At 44.6% G+C, this 17,852-nt stretch overlaps 1 protein-coding gene across 2 annotated transcripts in view; it reads left to right on the top strand.

Moving 5' to 3' along the window:
* Positions 1 to 14,110: 14,110 nt before the first annotated feature.
* LOC141111122 (bifunctional heparan sulfate N-deacetylase/N-sulfotransferase 4-like) overlaps positions 14,111 to 17,852 on the top strand; it is a 761,202-nt gene continuing 757,460 nt past the window's right edge. The window contains exon 1 of one of the 2 annotated variants that reach the window (XM_073603162.1): positions 14,111 to 14,943. The gene's annotated coding sequence lies outside the window, so the exon portion shown is untranslated. The remainder of the gene's footprint in view (positions 14,944 to 17,852) is intronic. The other variant, XR_012236388.1, reaches the window with a different exon arrangement.

Below are 17,852 nucleotides of genomic sequence, written 5' to 3'. Positions count from 1 at the left end.
ACTGCCACACCAGTTACAGTGTCCCTAATCACTGCCACACCAGTTTCACTGATCACCACCACAGCAGTCATTATGTCACCATAAGTACTTATTCACATGTGCGATGCTCTCTGAAGTTCATATCGCTCTTCAAAGAGCATTTGACAGGCAGTGAAAAAGCATTGTACTGTATGACCTTCTCACCATCTGCTTTAATCCCTTGGACCCTGCACAAGAAACCCCATTTATTTGAATAGGTCACAATTAGTGAGCTAACAGGGGGTTTAATTCCTGCCACAGCTGTGAAGCTAAGCATCACAACCATGGCTGTTGTATACCCCAAGCTACTGCCTCTGAAACTAAAAGGGGTAGCGGTTGAGGGGTGGTAAAACCACAGCCCAACCACAATGTTTTAATGTCCCTCAACCTCACATGTGAACGTAATAGTGCAGCCAGTCTCAGTTCTTCGATCACCACAACTCCAGCCACAGGGTCACCAGACCAGTGTAGCTACAATCTGTGTTCCTGGTTTGCTTGTCTATTGACCATGTTTCTGTCTGTTGCCTGCACTGATCCTTTGACCATATGCTGACCATGTCTCTGCTTGCACCTGAACTGACCCATCTGCACGTTCAACTGACCATGTTCCTGCGAGACACCAGACCCAGGAATCCCCTGTGGACAATTGCACGCCTGGAACCAAAGGAACTCTTGTTCTTCCTTTCTTTAGCCTCCTTTACATCCTTGCTAGTAAACATGGCATTCCAGGGGGCAGCCATGTGCCAGTAGGTTAGTCTTGATTGGTTTATAGGAACTGGGACTGCTATAGATATTGATACACTAAGTTATATTCCCCAACCACTTGTATAGAGGCGACCATTACAGTACAGGTTCTGTTAGTTTGATTTGTGTGATACACAAGATCAGTGGCGGCTGATGCTCAATTTTTTGTGGGGGAGGGGGCGGTAAACCAACACCAACCCAACCCCCTTCCCCCGGGAGACAGATGGGAATGTGGCGATCCCCCCCCACCGCGGAATCTGGACAGGAATGCGGCAGCGATCAGAGGTCTCCTTACCTTAGGATAGAGGCAGATCAGGCTGACATGGATCTGGGATGCAGCTCCTCGCTCCGGGGTCATCGCTTCTCCTCCAGGTCGAACAGGAAGTGGGTCCTGACTGAGACCAGATTGGCCAGGAGTCCTAAGACTCCCTGGCCTATCAGGTCTCAGGAACTGCTTCCTGAATGGCCGGGAGGAGATTCAGAAATACAATAGCAAATATTAATTCGTTATTGTTACACAAGTGGGTGGGCTCTGCACCCCGAGCCCACCCTTTTTTGAAGTCAGTTAGAGCCTCAGTCTCTAAGCATGAGCTTAAAAAAAAAACCCATTGAAATCAATGTGTTTTGCACTCCGCATGTAGATTAGGGGGCCAGACCCATTGATAGGGCGGGGGGCGCCCGTGTGCCCCCTATGAATGGGCCACCACTGCACAAGAAACAATGTCCAGTACAAATTCAGTCCAGACAGTGAAAAACTCTCACACATGTGGTATCGCCATACTCAGCAGGAGTAGCAGAATGCGTTTTGGGTTGTAATTCTAAGTATGCCGATGATGTATGTGAGAAATATCCTATTCAAATGACGACTTTGCATAATGACATTTTATTTTCTCATCTTGCCGAGGGATTTACTGGTGTTTGATGTGCGGTTTACCATTTTACACTTGTGAGTAGTTTTTTAATATAATAAAAGCTGTATTTTAATATTACTACACTATGAGAGATCTTCTTCCACTTGCCTAATATTGATTTATATTTACCATGTGGTGGATTGCTGCGACCGGCGGGATGAGCTCCGTCTTTCCAAAGCGCAGCCAGACCTCCTTTCCATTGAGGTCTGAGGATCTGGTAAGCAGTTTGTGACAGGCAGTCCACACAAGAGGTGAAGAGTTTTACTTACCTGTGGGATTACTGGAATTATATTTGCACATGATTTTTTTCTATGGCCATTGACTTTGCACTGAGCACTTTATGAATATGTGGGACTTTATTGATTAGAATTTTTGAGCACTCATATGAATTTTTTGCTTTCTCACTTGATGAACTTTCTATATATTAGATTTTTATTTCCTTTTTTATTTATGCACTTGCACTTTGTATTTTTGGACAGCGCAGCACAATTAGGTTAAATAGTAGTGCATAAACACCACCAAAATAAAGCTCTATCTGTCTAAAAAAAAAATATAAAAAATTCATTTGGGTACAGTGTTGACTGTGTAATTGTCTTTGAATGTGTGACAGCTCTGAAAACATAAAAATGGCCTGGACATTTATTGAGATATCTGGGGACACTTGATCCTTCTTTTGCCCTCAAAGGCAGCTACCTTCCTGAACAGTAACAGCTAGTAAATAAAAAACCAAACAAACACACGCTCCAGGAAGATTCACCTACAGTGAATGTTTGGTAAATGACACGTTCACTGCTTAATAGCTATACTCCTTTATTGTGAATACAACCTTAGTTTCTATTTTTTTTTTTCAATCAAGTTTTTATTGGAATTTTCAAACAAGAATCAGCATGTTACAGAAGAATCGTAAGAAATTGTTTGTAACTGCAGTAATGCGGACGCAGCCGCTTTGGTAGTAAGATTTAAACAGTAACGTTACAGATAGGTTATGCTTGAGAAATTTAAAAAGCAAATGGGTATAACTTTTGTCACAGTAAATCTGGGGATGGTAATGTGTGTTCTTATTGGCAACAGATGTAGTAATTTATACGAATAAGAGTATAAGTATATCACTATTTCTCATTGGGTATTGCATTAGGGTTAGTTCGGGGTAAATCCAGCATTGTCGCTGGTGTATATATATATGGCGTCTGTTGCCGGGGCACCGGCTAGGGTTGGGGCGGGATATGTAGGAGGCCTACGAGGTATGTAGGTGGGGGAATTCGGTATGGTAAGTCAATTGAATGGTGTGATAATTAACAGTCTAGTTTATGATTACGGGGGAATATTGAGTGGTATTGGGGTGGGGGAGTGGGGGGAGAGGAAAAAAGGAGGAGAGCAAGAAGTTTGTGGTGAGGGGGATATGTGAAAGCATGGAGGGTGAAGTCTAGGAATACAGTGGGGTAAAGGGACCGGAAGGTACCTAGTTCCTGCCACAGCCCAGTGAGGGTATTCATGTTATGTATTGTTGGTATACATCCGTTGTAGTAAAGTGTATCCAAGAGGTCCATGTTTTGGTGAACCTTGTTTGAGTGTCATGGGATTGGTGGATGAGGTCTTCCATTACTTGTGTATGCTGTATACGATTGAACCACTCCTTCATGGTAGGTGGTTCAGGTGAGCGCCATTTAGGGGGTATGCACATTCTTGCAGAGTTCACCAAATGCATGGCTAGAGAACGATGGTAAGCTGGTATGTGAAAGGAAGAATGATGTAGAAGGAACATTGCGGGGTTGAAGTCTAGAGTGTAAGTAGTGATACGTGTGATGAGGGTGTGCACTTCTTTCCAGAAAGGTTGGATTTTGGAGCAAGACCACCAAATATGTAAGAGTGAACCCGTGTCTGTGTTACATCTCCAACATGTTTGGGGAATTGTTGGATTAAAGCGGTGCAATAGTAGTGGAGTTCTATACCATCTGGAGAGTAGTTTATACGCAGATTCTTGGACTTGCACGTTCATCGAACCTTTGTGGATTAAAGTGTGGACGTTAGTCCATTCTTGAGCGCTTAGTTGCATTGAAAGGTCTCGTTCCCATTGTCTATTGGTCCAATATGTTGACATGTTGTGCTCATTGAAGAGGAGGGTGTATATTTGTGAGATCAGGTGTCTTTGGGCGCAGTTGCTTAGACATAAGTTTTCAAATGGAGTTGTGGTTCTGGACTAGTTCGGTTTGGGGTTTGGTTTGTTGAAGAAATTACGTATTTGAACGTACGTCCAAAAAGGGAAGGAATCTATTTTTAGTTTGCAGGCTAATGCTGATTGTGATAGGAGGTGGCCTCCCTCACAGAAATGTTCTGCTCTGACATGTTGGTGGGGCCATATAGATGTCAGGAATGAGGCATGCATTCCCGGGGAGAAGTCAGGGTTTTGTCTAAGAGGTGTCATCGGACCGTTTACGGAAGAAATGTTGTGTTTTTTACAGGCGTTCCTGAAAGAGATCAGTGTAGGGTTGATGAGTGGATGTTGGGAGTATTCAGAGAGCGATGCGTGGGATTTAATCCACGGTGAGTTTTGGATGGGTACCGTCGAGAATGCTTGTTCTAAGTGAACCCAATCTTTATGTTCTGAGTGTACATTCCAATCAACGATTCTAGCCAGGTGGCATGCCTGTTGGTACTTGAGTATGTCTGGAGCACCTATGCCTCCTAATGGTTTGGGTTCGGTCAGTCTTGAGAAGCTCAATCGTGGGCGCGTCTTACCCCATATAAACGTTGTGCAAGCTTTTCGGTAGATAGTGAAGAATTTGGGTGGTATTTTGATCAGGATTGTTTGTAGGAGGTATAGGATTCTGGGCAATGTGTTCATTTTAACAATAGCTGCCCTACCAAACCAGGAGAAGTAACCGTAGGACCATTTCTTTAGGTCAGCTTGTATTTTTTGGAGGAGTGGGGCATGGTTCAGGGTGTATAAATTGTTTAGAGAGGTCGGCACTTGAATGCCTAAGTACGGGAGTGCAAGTTTCTTCCAGGTGAATGGGAAATTGAGTTGGCATTGTTGACAGATATCTGGGGGCAAGGTGATGTTCAGGGCATTGGATTTAGAGAAATTGATTTGGAGATTGGAGAGAGTATTGAAGGTTCGGAAATCTTTAAGCAGGTTTGGGATCGTGGTAAGTGGGTCTGTGAGGAATAGGAGGATGTCATCCGCGAATGCAGCTAGTTTATATGTGCGGTGTTTAATTTGTATTCCTTTGATGTCTGGATTGGAATTAAGGCGACGAATAAGAGGTTCAAGATAAAGAATAAAGATTAAAGAGGAGAGTGGGCAGCCCTGACGTGTTCCATTGGACACGGAGAAGGCATCCGACAGGTGGCCGTTAACTTTAACTTTTGCAGTGGGACTGGAGTACAAAGCTGATATGTAATTTAGCATCGTTTGGGGAAGGCCTATAGTTTTAAGTGCTTCTTGCATGTAGTCCCATGCCACCCTGTCGAATGCCTTCTCCGCATCAAGGGAAAGCATAAATCCTTTGTTTTTGGTGGATGTAAGCCAGTGGTGGATATTGAGCGTTTTGAGCGTATTATCCCTCGCTTCTCTTCCGGGGACAAAACCTACTTGATCAAGGCCAATTAGTTGGGGGATTAATGGTAGGATTCGATTTGCTAAGGTTTTTGCAAACCATTTGAGGTCAACGTTGAGAAGAGAGATAGGTCTGTAATTGGTGACTAAGGAATGATCTTTGTCAGGTTTGGGAATTACAGCTATGTGGGCTGAAAGGAGGTCTCTCGGAGGTTCGATTGGTTGTGCGAAAGAGTTGAAAGCTTGCAAGAAGGCGGGTATAAGCAATTCTGCGTATGTTTTGTAGTAGCCTGCAGTGAGGCCATCTGGGCCAGGGCTTTTGCCCGTTTTCATCTGTTTTAGAGCCAATTCAACTTCAGTGCAGGAAAGCGGGGTGTTTAATTCCTGGGCTATGGATTCCGATATAGGGGTTGGGCTGTATTGTTTTAAAAATTCGGATATCATTTGAGCGCGGGTAGGGTCGCCAGGGGGGGGAGTGGGTTTGTCTAGTTTATATAGTTTACTGTAATATTTGACAAATTGTCGGGCAATATCTGGGGTTTTGTTTAGTTTATTGCCTGCGGGGTCTATGACATGATGGATTGTCGTGTTGGATTTAGATGTTTGTAGGGCCCTGGCTAGCATTTTGCTTGCTTTGTTGCCGAATTCATAGAATTTTCTTTTAGATAGGATATATTTGCGTTGTATTTGTTTGTCTAGCAGTTCCAGAAGATCCTTTCTGGCTTGTAATAGGTCATTGAAAGTGGTGTGTGCTTGTGATTGTTTGTGTACTCTTTCAAGTTTGCGAATCTTGTCTATCAGATCTGAGTGTTGTTGTCTTCTCTCTTTGTTTCGTTTTGCTGCAGCTGCGATGAAGGTGCCCCTAATTACGCTCTTGTGCGCTTCCCAGTTAGTTAATGGGGATGTGTCTTCTGGGTTATTTTCTTTAAAGAAGTTTTGTAAGGTGGAATCTATTGTCACCGTGACGGAGGGATTGGTGAGTAAAGAGGGGTCTAACCTCCAAATTCTCGAGTTTGGTGTTGTTTCGGGGAATTGGAGCGATAAAGAGACAGGGTGGTGGTCCGAAATGGTCATGGGTTCAATGGATGTTTGATGAATCCGATGCAGGTCAAATTGTGATAGAAAAATGTAGTCTAATCTGGAATATCTGGCGTGCGGAGGAGAATAGAAGGTGTAGTCTTTTGTATCTGGGTTTACCGTACGCCATGTGTCATGAAGTAGTAGTCTTGTAAGTAGGGATTTGATTTCTCTGAGGGCCTTATAGGAAAGTGCTGAGGCTCCTGTTGAAGTGTCTTGGATGGGGTTTAGTGGGACATTAAAGTCGCCGCCTAATACAAGAGTGCCTTCTTTGAAGGTTGTGGGAGCATTTGTTACAGACCTAAAGAAAGGGACTTGGTTCTTGTTTGGTGCGTATATGTTCGCTAATGTTATTGTTTTGTTATGTAGAGAGCCTTTTAAGAAAAGATATCTGCCTTCTGCGTCTAGAAGCGAGTCCTTGATCTGGAAGGGGCAGTTTTTTGCAATGAGAATCGAGACTCCTTTTGTTTTGTGTAGAGGGTTTGTGGCATGTAACACTGTTGGGTACTGAGCATTGCATAATTTCGGAATATTATTGGAACGAAAGTGTGTTTCCGGTAGAAATATGATATTAGCTTTCAGTCTGTGCATGGTAAGGAGGAGTTTGGAACGTTTTTCTGGTGTATTGAGTCCCCGAACATTAAGGGATACTATTTTGAGAACTGGTTTATCGTTTGTTATCGTGTGCGGTAACATGTTAACGGTAATTTTTATGTATTCTTACAGCGTGGTGTGGGCTGTGGCAGGAGGATGGATGTGGGGTGGGATAAGATCTGGGTAGTAAGGTAAGGGAAGTTTTACAGAGGGGACAGGTACAAGGGCCGGTACTGTGTGGTGTTCTGGGCACCTAAACAGTGGTCCAAGCCACAATTATGTATTCACCGGTAAAATTCAGTGGTTGCAATCTTATAAAAAGGTGTGTAGGGGTTAGGTAAAATACTTTTGACCACTGTGTGGGGGGTTGGTTTGTCAAGTGAGAGATATGGAGTTTCAAGAAGGAAAAAAAAACCAGAGGGGAGAAATGGATTTGACCATATTGGCCCATCTCACCAGCAGCCATATGTCATGGGACTGGGGGTATATGCGTGGCAATGGGTGTTAGTGTGTGGGGTGTATATGGAGCAATCACAGAGATGTGTTGGCTCCTATGTATAGAGCGGGTGTGATATGTGCAGTAGGTAGAAGTTTTTTTAGGTCGTTAAGTAAGGTGGTGGTCGTATAGGGTGTGACTCTGCCTGGGATATCTGTGAACGAGCAAGTTGGTGTGTGGGGTTGAGAGAGGGGTATGTGCATATAAAGTAGCATGGAACAGTTGTTTATATCGATCCAAGTTGAGATAATGGGTGACCATTTTGTTTGTGACATTTATGCAATTCCGATACATCGCTCAAGGAATTCATGTGTATGCAGTCAGTTATACCAATTGTTTATAACCCGTAAAATACATTCAAAGTGTAATAACATAAAAGCAGTTTAACTGAATATAACATATTCAACGTAGCTTCTGTGGTTTGTTTGTCATCCATTTGTGAAGAGTATTATGCCGCGTACACACGGTCGGACTTTCTATCCTACTTGGTCCGGCACACTTTCCGACGGACTTTGTCCGCCAGGTGCGCCGGACTTTAAAACGGACGGACTTGCCCACACACACCCGGACTTTCCGGCGGGCTAAGTCCGCCCGTCTTTCCGACGGACTTTCGCCGGAGTTCCGGCGGACTTTCAGAATGAACGGACTTGCCCACACACGGACAAGTCCGTTCATTTTGAACGTGACTCAGGTGCGACGGGACTAGAAAAGGATGTCAATCTTGCCGCTTTTATCGGCGAGATTGACACCTTGCGAGCCCCGTCGCGGGGCATACCAGGCCCTTAGGTCTGGTATGGATTATAAAGGGAACCCCCTACGCCGAAAAAACGGCGTGGGGTCCCCCCTAAAATCCATACCAGACCCCGATCCGAGCACGCAGCCTGGCCGGTCAGGAAAGGGGGTGGGGACGAGCGAGCGCCCCCCCCCCCCTCCTGAACCGTACCAGGCCGCATGCCCTCAACATGGGGGGTGGGTGCTTTGGGGGAGGGGGGCGCCCTGCGGGGCCCCCCCCTCCCCCAAAGCACCTTGTCCCCATGTTGATGAGGACAAGGGCCTCTTCCCGACAACCCTGGCCGTTGGTTGTCGGGGTCTGCGGGCGGGGGCTTATCGGAATCTGGGAGCCCCCTTTAATAAGGGGGCCCCCAGATCCCGGCCCCCCACCCTATGTGAATGAGTATGGGGTACATGGTACCCCTACCCATTCACCTAGGGAAAAAGTGTAAGTAATAAAACACACTACACAGGTTTTTAAAATATTTTATTAAACAGCTCGGGGGGGGGATCTTCCTCCGGCTTCGGGGGTCTTCTTCCGGCTTCGGGGGTCCCTCCGCTTCATCTTCTCCCGGCGTCCGGTTGGTTCTTCTCCGCTCTCTTCTCCCGGTGTTCCTGTTCTTCGGCCGGCTCCTCTGCTGTCTTCAAGTAGCTCTCTTGCCAGCAGAGGTCCGGACTTCTGGGCTTCTGGGCTTCTGGGCTTCTGGGCTTCTCTTCCCCAGATGTTGACACGACGCTCTCTCCTGCTGGACTGCTCTCCGAGGGCTGCGTTGTGACTTATATAGGCGGAGACCCCGCCCCCTTTTGATGTCACAGTCCCTGGGCATGCTGGGACTGTGACGTTTTAGGGGGCGTGGTCAACATCACCCAGTGACCACGCCCCCTAAAACGTCACAGTCCCAGCATGCCCAGGGACTGTGACATCAAAAGGGGGCGGGGTCTCCACCTATATAAGTCACAACGCAGCCCTCGGAGAGCAGTCCAGCAGGAGAGAGCGTCGTGTCAACATCTGGGGAAGAGAAGCCCAGAAGCCCAGAAGCCCAGAAGTCCGGACCTCTGCTGGCAAGAGAGCTACTTGAAGACAGCAGAGGAGCCGGCCGAAGAACAGGAACACCGGGAGAAGAGAGCGGAGAAGAACCAACCGGACGCCGGGAGAAGATGAAGCGGAGGGACCCCCGAAGCCGGAAGAAGACCCCCGAAGCCGGAGGAAGATCCCCCCCCCCGAGCTGTTTAATAAAATATTTTAAAAACCTGTGTAGTGTGTTTTATTACTTACACTTTTTCCCTAGGTGAATGGGTAGGGGTACCATGTACCCCATACTCATTCACATAGGGTGGGGGGCCGGGATCTGGGGGCCCCCTTATTAAAGGGGGCTCCCAGATTCCGATAAGCCCCCGCCCGCAGACCCCGACAACCAACGGCCAGGGTTGTCGGGAAGAGGCCCTTGTCCTCATCAACATGGGGACAAGGTGCTTTGGGGTGGGGGGGCCCCGCAGGGCGGCCCCCTCCCCCAAAGCACCCACCCCCCATGTTGAGGGCATGCGGCCTGGTACGGTTCAGGAGGGGGGGGGGCGCTCGCTCGTCCCCACCCCCTTTCCTGACCGGCCAGGCTGCGTGCTCGGATCGGGGTCTGGTATGGATTTTAGGGGGGACCCCACGCCGTTTTTTCGGCGTAGGGGGTTCCCTTTATAATCCATACCAGACCTAAGGGCCTGGCATGCACCGCGCTCACCGCAATAGGAAAATTTGTTTTTCCTATTGCAGAGAGCGCGAGATACAATACCCTGCCCTCGCGTCGCATCTGGTCCGTCGGACCAGCCTACACACGAGCGGGCTTTCCGTCGGACCAGCACACACACGAGCGGACTTTCCGCCCGAAACTGAGTCCTACGGAAAGATTTAAAACTTGTTTCAAATCTAGGTCCGGCGGGCTTTTGGGAAGAAGTCCGCCGGAAAAGTCCGCCGCCGCCCACACACAGGCGGATTGTCCGGCACACTCTGGTCCGCCGGACCAAGTATGCCGGAAAGTCCGACCGTGTGTACGCGGCATTAGAGTGGTTGTTTATTGAGAGTACAGTATTGTCTCTATATGTCTAATGTATGTTGATTAAAGGGGATTGTATTCTGAGCGCCAGTTATAGAGAGAGCATACAATCTATAACCATACATACAATCAATCACAGAAAATACGATGGCAAGTGTAGCGAATAAAGGTATGTATGTCTACATGCTTTCTTTTCTATTAATCTACAAGGGTTGTTGTTAGTTTGGCAGTAAAATGAGTGTAATATAGTATATCAGCAGTTAATGTGTCTCCCAGGGGGTATAGTGGAAAAATTAGCAGGTGTAAATGATAAAACTTTCAGATCTCTAGCTCCAACTGTGGTTAGTGTTGTCTGCTGTATGTTTTGTATGATAGGTATTAGATCTGTTAACCTCCCAGTTGTAGGTAGGAACGGGAGGCAATGTGTAGCTAGGGGATGTGTGTCTCTGCAGGGTATGTTGTGCTTAACCTTATCTGTCTGTGTTGGATCTAAAAGTGGTGTTAGTATAGGTGTATTGTAAGACGATGTGTCGGTGGTGTCATGAGATCTGAAAGGGTGGAATGGGAGAGCAGATGTTCGGGAAGAGTATTGATCGTGTATTTCTCTGTACCATCAGTGGGATATCCTAAGTGTAAGATGTCTGCGTGTATGGTGTTAACTGGATATAAACCCTTTATGTGAAATGAGGCATGCTATAGTACAATAAAGTTCATGTAGGCAGAGCTGGTGTTACATACGGCTTTGTAGATGGGTTTCGGTGGGTAGATAAGCAGTACTTCGTCCGTCGGATGAGATCAGAGGGGTGAAGCTGGTCTTGGAAGTGTTGAATAGATGACAGTCGTTCAGGTGAAGGGAAATGTCTTGGTGCAATGTCTCATTCTGTTGTCGGGATTCATCTGTTCCTCCGTTGGTGTCATCTGCGTGTGAATCGAGGGTCCGGTATTTGTCGTTCGGTAAAGCAGGGAAAACGGTCTTCGTATCGGCTCACAGCACGGGTGGGAGATGCAGTAAGTGTCTCTTTCCTGAGGGGGTGAGGGTTCTTAGCGGTCTCGGCGGGCTCGGCGAGGCAGGGGTGCCGTCATGGGGCTGGATGGTGGGAGACGAGAGCCTGAAGAGGAGTCGGTTCTGGCGGCTGAGGGTGAACGTCTCCTACGGAAGCTGGAGTTGAGCGCGTCCATCGGTTCATCTGCCTGAGGGATTCGATTGGAAGGTTGTAAGTCGAATTCCGCATACCAGTTGGGGACGGGGGTGTACGGTATATCTAGCGTACGGCAGAAGGCATCCAATTCTTCTGGAACTCTGAGAAGAGCCGTGCGGCCTTGGTGTGAGGCAGAGAGGCCGAAAGGGAACTTCCAACGATAGCGTATGCCTTTCGCTCTCAAGACCTCCAGTAGAGGGCGTAGGTCCTTGCGGTGTCGCAGCGTGATAGCAGAGAGGTCTTGATATATATGGATGGGGTAGCCATCATACTCCAGTGTAGTTTTTTCGCGGGCTTTTTGTAGTATTTCTTCCTTGACAGAAAAATCATTCACATGGCAGATAATGTCCCTTGGAGGATCAGTGTCTCTCCCTTTTGGGCGAAGCGCTCTATGTATGCGCTCCATAGTGATTGGTGTGAGCTCCGGGCGGTCTAGAAGGTGGTTAAAAAGTCCTGTCACTACGGGGAGAATTCGATCTTGATCAATGGATTCGGGTATACCTCTTACCCGTAGGTTATGTCTTCGGCCCCTGTTATCGAGATCTTCAACATGGCGTTGAAGATCTCTTAATTGCATTGTGTGGAAGTCTACTGTATTGTGTATGATCTTCACTGCGGATTGTTGGCGGGCAGTTTTGTCTTCCACACGCTGTATGCGGCCTGTGATGGCCTGTAGTTCATGACGCAGGTCATTGATCGCAGAGAATAGGGTGTCTTTTATGTCAGCCGCCACTGCCTGCAGGTCCAGGAGGCTCGGTTGTCGGTGGGAGAGCAGAGACGGTTCCTGTAGAGAGCGGTTATGATCCGTTGGAGTTAGGATGATATCGGCAGGAGGTAGAGGCGAGGTTGCGGCGGGTGGATGAGACGCCATTGTAGTCCGCTGGGATCGGAAGATCTCCGGGATTGTTTGACTTGAGCGGTTAGCAAGGTCTCTCGGGGATCGGGATCTGCTGTGTGATGTTCCACGGGAAGATGTTCCCATTATTGAGGGGTAGATGTCGTCCGGGAACCCCGTTAACAGCGAATTGTAGGCTGTGGTGAGAGGGAGCCAGAGGATCAAGTAGCCATCTTCTCTTACGGCAAACCACGCCCCCCAACCTTAGTTTCTATTAATATTATCCATAGTGTATTCTTCCGTAAAACAAACATTTTTTATTTATTTATTTATTATTTTTTTAGAAGGATACAACACCAAACACATTAGTTATCTGTAATAGCTTATATCCCTGCATGCTGCTACTTTTGTAAAAGTCCTCACTTCATGCCGCCTTCATAGCTGCCAGGTTTTCCCCTGAGCAGATTTTCCCCTGTGCTGTATGGTTTAACAACAGCCGCAGCTAGTGTGAAGAGGTGTGCTGCTCACCTGCCCATTTCTGCTATCTTTGTCCTGCAAGAGAAGCAAATGAATGACAGGATCTCCACCACCTATTCTCAAAATGCATTGTAGAAGAATAGTAGCATGAGGTCCAGGAATAGCGGAGAGAGCAGATGCCCTGCCTGCCCCAGTCAAGTGTGTGGGTAGAGCAGGTAAATGGCGGAGAAGTGGATAAATGACATGATTCCCTCCATCCATTCACAGAACGTGATGCATTATGATTGAATAGTAGTACGGAGTTTCTGACTGTTGGGGGGGAGGGGGGCAGAAGAGCACAGACAAGTATTGAGGACAAGTGGATGAATGAAAGAGAAGAGGATGAATGACAGGATCTCCACCGTCCTTTCATATAATGTGTTGCATTATGGGAAAATAGTAGTATGAGGTGTCTGAATGGTGCAAAAAGGCAAGAGGGGGCTGCCAAATGTCAAGGAGGAGCTGATAAATGGAGGAGGAGTAGAATGACAGGATCTCCGCTGTCTATTCAACTGATGCGATGCATTGTGGGAGAATAGTGGTATGAGGTGTCTGAATGGTGGAGAGGGCATGAAGTGCTACTGAATGTCAAGAAAGAGCAGATAAATTATGGAGAAGTAGAAGAATTACAGTATCTCCACCATCTGTTCGCAGAAAGCAATGCATTGTGGGAGAGCAAAGTACATTGGGTGTGAATGGCAGAGAGGGCAAAAAGGAGCAGGTGAGTGGCACAACTCACTTGCAGTGACTGCAGTTAACCCATACAGCACCAGAAGATAGCCACTTAGGGTGATATCTGGCAACTATAAAATCGGCAGCATGAAGGGAAAATTTACATTGGACGCACACCATTACACATAACTATTCGATTGTAAGCTCTGATGAGCAGGTCCCTCTTAACCCTCTGTATTATTGTTCTGTATTGTAACTGTACTATTGTATTTTATTGTATTGTAAATGTACTGTCTCCCTGTAAAGCGCTGCTCAAACTGTTGGTGATACTTGAAGCTGTAAAATATTAACAATAATGATAATAATAGCTAATGTGTTTGGTGCTGTATCCCCCCCCCCCCCCAAAAAAAAAAAAAACAGGCTTTAATCTGGTATGAATACACATCAAAGTACATGACTGCAAAGTATAATTAGACATCTGACAGCTGCTTTCAACCTGTCATCCAAGTTTGTTATACCCATTTGATTACAATCAAATCATTTTGCATTAATTTAAAATATGTGACCTAATTATTAAACCTTCCTACTTCAGAAATCTTGTATTGTCTTACTTGCTTGAATTGATTGCTTGAGGGAAGAAAAAAAAAAAAACCATGAGCATGTCAGGTTTTTCTTTATCTGAAATTTTATGACACCACTGATTGAAGGTGTCAGGAACTGTGTGGTATATTACACTTCTTGCTTGTCTATGACACATGCTGGTGTGTAAAGAAGGGTCCCAACTGTATAGTGACAGGTTTTGCTTTTTTTTTTATTTATTTGCAAATCCTTCAGGAGTTTCTAATAAACCACTCTGGTGTGAAAGGAATGCAGCTGATCTCCATTGGAAAGGATCCATGTGTTACATCCCACTATCTGGATGACATCACAACTGCTTCTAGTCCTTGAGAGTCCTGAGGGTGATCAGCCGAAGGAATAGGCAGCTTCTGCCAATCATAGTGCTGCAAAGATGCAGTTATAGTTCTAGTGATAAGAGGGAGAGAGGAGAGTAAGCAGCAAGGAAAGAACTGACTGTAGCCCAACAAGACGCAGCCAGGAAGACGCAATCAGCAGCTGGTGTTCGTGAGATTAAATAGTTTTCACATCATTTTTTGTGTGCGTGTGTGTGAGTGTATGTGTGTGCTATTCCCTGAATCCTCCCTGGTGGAATCCTCATGTCCATAGAGGAAGGTGCATTTTAACGGTGTGTTGCACAGAGGTGCGAATCATTCCAGCTGGCTGAATGCTTAGAAAACGACACTGACTGTTACGTGTGTCTATTCATGCTGGTATAAAACAGAAAGGGCTTTACTGTAAGGAGTTCAGTATTTTGCTGGCTTTGTCATTGAATAAGCTGATGCTGAGGACAGACAGGTAGCCCCCCCAACTCTACCGGATATACAGACAATAGGGCTTATTCATTGGAGGCATCCCTGAACTCAACTGAAAAGTGCAACATTGCTCTTTAAGGTAAGTCATCCTAGTTCCAAAGTGTCACAACTGTCATTTCATGCTGTTGATGTTTTTATATTATACGGTGTGTTGTTATGCGATAGATCACAGACTTGTTCTAAAACAAGCTGACGTGTGTTGGCAAACAATAAATCCTTGAATTTCTTTGGAATATGCTGTATTATGAGGATTACTTAAACATAACCTATGAAAAAAAAAAGAAGAGCTTTAATTTCCAGCGTGCTTTGTAGCCTTTTTTTCCTGATGCTGATACTTTCATGGAACTTAATGAAGAATAATTACAAACCATTTCTGGCAATTACAAGAATCATTCTCCGGTACATTCATGCATTGCTTACTTTATTTGTGCATTTATCCTTATTTTATTTTTTTTTCTTTCTCATTAGAGATGCTAGTGTGATAATAACAGCTAGAGCTGTGATTTATAATTTATAGCGCCTCTTGCCAATCAGTCTCCAAATTAAAGATCAAGCTTTATATGTGTATACGGCTCTGCTTGCTGCTGTTATTTGCTACTAAGCCTCCTCATGTGTTGTTTGAAACAGAAGTGTATTTTCTTTGTTCTCAGCCAAACTAATAAATCAATTGGACAGCCAGTGTAACACTGTTGTCACATCTGTGCCAGCTAGTTCAACTTCATGAGAGTTTATCAAAAGTAAATCACACTATTGCTCAGCACTGGTCATGGCACTAACTGTATGCCTGATGCATACAAAGGATGGATGCTTAAATATTAAGAAAGATTATGCTTTTCTGTGGATAGTGTGTGTTTATTGCATGGCCAGACATGGAAAGTCTTAAGAAAAGTACATTAACGTCTCGATTTACAATAAACCGTGCCATCAAACCAGTCCCACGTTTCCATTTGACATTGTCTAAGTGAAGAGAGTATTTTGTCTTTCATGTATTAATTATAATATAATTTATTATTCAGGAACCACTTACATTATATAATCTATTATCTAGACGGTTTGAGACCAAGAGCTTTTAAGATAAGTAATCTTTCTGTAGCTAGAAGCGATGCTCCTTAATATGTATTAACTTACATTTTAAAAACTGGCTGCCTCCTTGCCCCCTCCCCATCTTTTCAGCTCAGTTCTTATTCATCTGTTTAGCAGTGCTCCACACAGTGACTGTAAAATGCCCGTGTTTAAAATATTTCACAGAAAATGAGATATCATTCACATATTCCTTTTTTTCCATGAAAAAAATAGAAATAAGCCTGTTTCTCTAATTGCTAGAAATGAAATTCTGGCTCCACTGCAACTCCAGTTAAAAATCTATGCAAGTTTTTTTTTTTTAGATCTATACGATTCTAGAAGTTTAAAAAAGCTACTCGTTACGCTTCATTATGTAGTTGTCATTATTTGTAAATAAATAGGCATAATGACATAGAGTCGCAATGTACTGTGTGCAAACATTTCAAAATAATGTACTTAGGATCATGTGTAATTAAATCAATGACTTCTTTAGTTCTCAGGCCTGAGAAAACTCAGTTAGTATAAATCAGATGTAATTGTTTTTACTTACCATCCTTATTAAAACTTCTTTCACCAGTGACTCACAGTACTCCCTGTTGCTGGGCTGGAAAGTATTTTAATTTAAAGTTTTTAAGGGATTTATACACAGCTCTAGTCATACAATTCTAATCAGACACAGTAACTTGCCAGTAGACAGTTCATCAGTAATTGCATAAGGGAAAATTTAATTTATCTGCCTTAATAGTGGTGGAGAAGCTTTTAAGCCCCTCAGGAGCTGAAGTGGTTAAGGTAAGGTTGACCTTGTTCAGGAAAACACTTTGTGTATTATTGATCAAATTTTCCAGAAATGCAAGACAAATCATACAGAGAGACAGCTTCTTCAGCATATGGGGAAACAAATAAATCTATTTACATTTTTAAATGCCCAGAATGTTGAAAAGCTCTCTACCTGTATATCTCAGTTTGCCTGTAAACGTGACCATTCCAATATACAATTAAATGTATCTTATGTTACTTATGTTAGATTATGTCTGTCTACAAATATTATAATAAATCTGACATCCCATAGATAACACAGAAAGCGCACAGGTTATATATTCTGTTATATAGTGGCTACTGTGTACTTTGTCATGCTAATTGTGAGGTCCATTAGTGCGCAAAAATTCAGAGCTTCATTAAATAGGAAAATGCGACTAAAGATGTCATTATAAAGGAAAACTGTTCAGATTCACTTTTTGAAACTGATATTTTTAGCAGTTTGCTGCCTCTCTGTAGTTAAGCTTATTAGAGGATATCCATTGAAAAGGAACCATAGCATAGCCCCCAGTTTACTTGTCAGTTGTGGTGTTCTGAAATTAATGTTACTCCAATAGGAACATGACAGTATTTATTAAACACAGGTATTTATACAGCACTGAATTCATGCAGTGCTTTACATATATTGTACATTCACACCTGCCCCTGCCCTCAAGGAGCTTACAATCAAACACATACTAGAATGTGTCTACAAGCATTTCTTTAGAATGCAGGATCAATACACAAGTACAGAGAGAACAAACAAACTCCATGCACTTAGTGCCCTGGTTGGGATTCAACCCCTAGTGCAACCAGGCAGAAGTGCTAACTACTAAGCCACTGTGCTGCCCACAGTCATCTCTCTGCACAATAATATGCAGATGAATGCAACCTTTTTAAAATCCAGTTTACAAATTTGGGTGTCAGAGTGATCCTGGGATAGGGATAACTTTATTAAGACTTATTTGTTCTAGTTAACATTTACTGAACTTCGTACTGCTCATTTTCTGCACCCATTGTTAGAAAGGCCTAATAATACATAAGACTTTCCTAAATATGTGCCAGTCATACCACACAAGCTGGTTGTTACTATAATGAAAATGCCAGAACTCTGACTAATGAATGTGGGAA

Source organism: Aquarana catesbeiana, linkage group LG01 (genome assembly GCF_042186555.1).
Source record: "Aquarana catesbeiana isolate 2022-GZ linkage group LG01, ASM4218655v1, whole genome shotgun sequence".
Classification (NCBI taxonomy): domain Eukaryota; kingdom Metazoa; phylum Chordata; class Amphibia; order Anura; family Ranidae; genus Aquarana; species Aquarana catesbeiana.
Note: the sequence above shows the minus strand (reverse complement) of the source record. Positions and strands in the feature narration are given on the sequence as shown.